We start from the raw sequence: 3,283 nt of genomic DNA, 5'->3' as shown, positions 1-3,283 counted from the left end.
GGGGGAAGGTCAAGATGACACTAGCTTGTAGCTACAAATTCTTCCACTCAAATGTATCGCTTGAGGCCCACTGTAATAATATATACCTGGGTGTTTTCTGGTAGTATTGTTACCCCGGGCCAGAATGCACGCTGTGAACATAATTTACCTATTTATAAGTTTCCTGACCAAGGACGTTACGTAGATCAGTATTCCGCAACGTCATATTGAGGCAACGTGTGGCGTTATAATATGATATTAGTTACATGCTGGACCGTACATGCACTGGTGGCTGTTCACTCTCTATGTGTATAAATTGTTATGCTAAGATGATAGACCATTGTACGTGTATCGACAGGGGTTGACACGGTTTGTGTACTTGGATAACTGCATTGGGTTTTAGGGATAGTTGTGTGGTCTGAAGGTAGGATTTCCGACATCAATATCTCCGGAAATGGGAGGGAAGTTTTCCAAATAAAGGATTTCAATACCAACACTGCAGGTGTGTTGGTGTATACTATATATCCGCTTTACCTGTTTTCATGTATCTGTAAGGTGTGGGGGAGAATTGGTAATTTGTGGCGTTCCTGCACTCTAACCTAATCTAAATTGAACGACAGTCCACCTATAGCTACATGCCATGATATCGTAACGTTAAGTCATAGCATTCCGTGTATGTATGGTATGTGGTCGTGCGGTAAAAACCTGCACGGAACTTTTTACCTTAATATTAAGTATAAAAACTCTTATATTAACCCTATGCCATGGCAACACAAAAAATTATTATCTTATTCCAATGATAGAGAATTGTTGCGAACAATATTCTAGGAAAAGTCACCAAGTTTGACCTCTCTGGCGCTAGCCGTTCAGACGCTAGGTGACATCAAAGTTGGCGCGGGCACTTTTAGCCCCCCCCCCCCCGGTCTAGGTAGGGTTAACACTATAAAACCCAATAAGCACAGCTTTACTATCTAATGGAAAGTAAAGCTGTCGGTGGACAAAAAATATTTGTCACGGTACTGATTTTTATCTCCTGATCACACAATGGACGACGTTACGCACGTCCCCACAGGCAAACTGTGCGGCTGTCTACTGTCTCTGCTATGTCAAAGGTGGCGCTTTGATACTTCAGTGAATAGCTGAATAATTGGGGGTTAGACGGGTTTGACGCCATTTTAGACTTACAAGTGACACGGTTGGCGTGAACAATACTGTGTGTACTGGGGGCCGTCAACATTCACACAGGTGGGAGTATTTCTAGAACACTCTCTTAAATCCTTTGAGAAGTTATCAGCCTCCTGTTGCTGTGGGCATGGTTTACTAAGACACTTGTTTGAACCATTCTTTGAATTATCAATGGTTTGTTTCAGTACTAGAAACCATGTGTTAGTGACTGTTTCTTCTACATGCTTTGCCTAATTAGTGAAGTTGAACTTGAAGGTTTCGATCACCGAATCCATGTTCTAGCTCATCAATACATGTTGTATGTAAATATATGTAGGTATGTTGATACAAGTAGTTGTAGGATACGTGATCGGATTCATAATCACAGGTATGTACAATTATAGTTGGCCTCAAGCGATACGTTTGGAGATCAAGAATTTGTAGCTAGAAGCTACTTTCGTCCAGCTTACATTGTTTACATATTTTACAGTCTCAGTAATATTTACAACAACCTTCGCCATCTTCCCGGTAATGTTTGTTTGTGTTTGTGTTTGTCATAATTATCAGAGAATCCCAGTCAGTCAGAAAACTTTACAATTTTTACCATAACATGTACTTGGAGATTAGGTTGAAGCCATGAAGCTATGACTGGATTGTCATGGTATGTAGTATGTGGGCAGGTCTTTGGTCATACAATGGAATGGCTAGGTGTTCGGCAGGTTTTTGTAGCAATGATCTTTGTATCACGTAGGGGTGATCAATGGGAAATCTGCATGTACTTAAGGTGATGAGTACAATGTGTCTTACATCGTGTTGTAAGCCAAGTGAATTAACTTTAACTCCTTAAACACAAACTGTTCCCAGCCTCATGTAAGTTCTCAGACACCAGCGACGCCATGCGGAATTACTGCGCGTCGTACCGGGCTGCTGCACGCGGCGTCCTCTGTCTCCTGTGGGTTGTCACTGCTGCCTCCGCCTGCCCGGAGTACTGTAGCTGTGTTCTCAGAAAGGTGGACTGTTTCGGGAGGGAACTCAAACACGTTCCCGGCGACATACCTTTAAGAACACGGTACCTCCACCTGGGTCTCACCAGCATTCAGAACCTGCCTGACGCGGTTTTCTCCAACCTTACCAGCCTGAGGGGGCTTCTTCTGCGCAACAACCAGATCCCCCGCCTCCCTGCCGGAGTCTTCTTACATCTCAGTCGTCTGTCCTACCTATATCTCTCTAATAACCACATAGCTGACCTCCCTGTCGGGATATTCTCACAGCTCAGTAGTCTGAACGACTTGTACCTGTCCAACAATGACGTCGTAGATCTCCCAGACGGCATATTTTCAAACTTGGTCCGTTTGAAATGGCTGGAATTGGACAACAACAGCATCTCCAGCCTCCCCGCCGAAGTGTTCTCGCGTCTCAACCGCCTGGAACTGTTGAGTATGAATAACAATGGCATAGTAGATCTACCTGATGGAGTTTTCTCACATCTCATCAGTCTAGAAAAACTGTATCTCTCTAACAACAGCATAACCCATCTACCAGAGGGAGTGTTCTCACATCTCAGAAGCCTGCGACACTTGTACCTGTCTAACAATGACATACAGGCACTTGAGAAGGAAGTATTTTCAAGTCTCGTCAATCTAAGACATTTGTACTTAAATGGCAATGACATAAGGGACCTTCCGGCCGAAGTATTTTTAAATTTGACAAGTTTGAATCGGCTTTCCCTGTCCAACAACAGCATCTCGAGTCTGCCTAAAAGAGTGTTCTCAAATCTCGTCAACCTGACACAGTTGAACCTGACTGACAATAAGATAGAAGAACTACCGGGTGAAGTCTTTTTCTATCTGACGAGCTTGGAACTGCTCTCACTCAGAAACAATAGCATCTTACGTCTTCCCGTGGAAGTATTTTCTCACCTCAGTAACCTGTCAACGTTACATCTGTCCAACAACAACATGGAGGATCTCTCAAACGGAGTGTTTTCAAATCTCACAAGTTTGCTTCATCTCTTCCTGTCTGACAATAACATCTCGCGTCTTCATCCAGGATTATTCACAAATCTCAGCCGTCTGATCTCTGTAGATCTGCGTGGGAACCGATTATCTGATCTCCCAGAAGGAATATTCTCACACTTAAG

The sequence above is a fragment of the Branchiostoma belcheri genome, unplaced genomic scaffold (genome assembly GCF_001625305.1).
Source record: "Branchiostoma belcheri isolate BF01 breed outbred unplaced genomic scaffold, Haploidv18h27 scaffold15, whole genome shotgun sequence".
Taxonomy (NCBI): domain Eukaryota; kingdom Metazoa; phylum Chordata; class Leptocardii; order Amphioxiformes; family Branchiostomatidae; genus Branchiostoma; species Branchiostoma belcheri.
The sequence above is the reverse complement of the archived record's forward strand: the minus strand, read 5'-3'. Positions refer to the sequence as shown.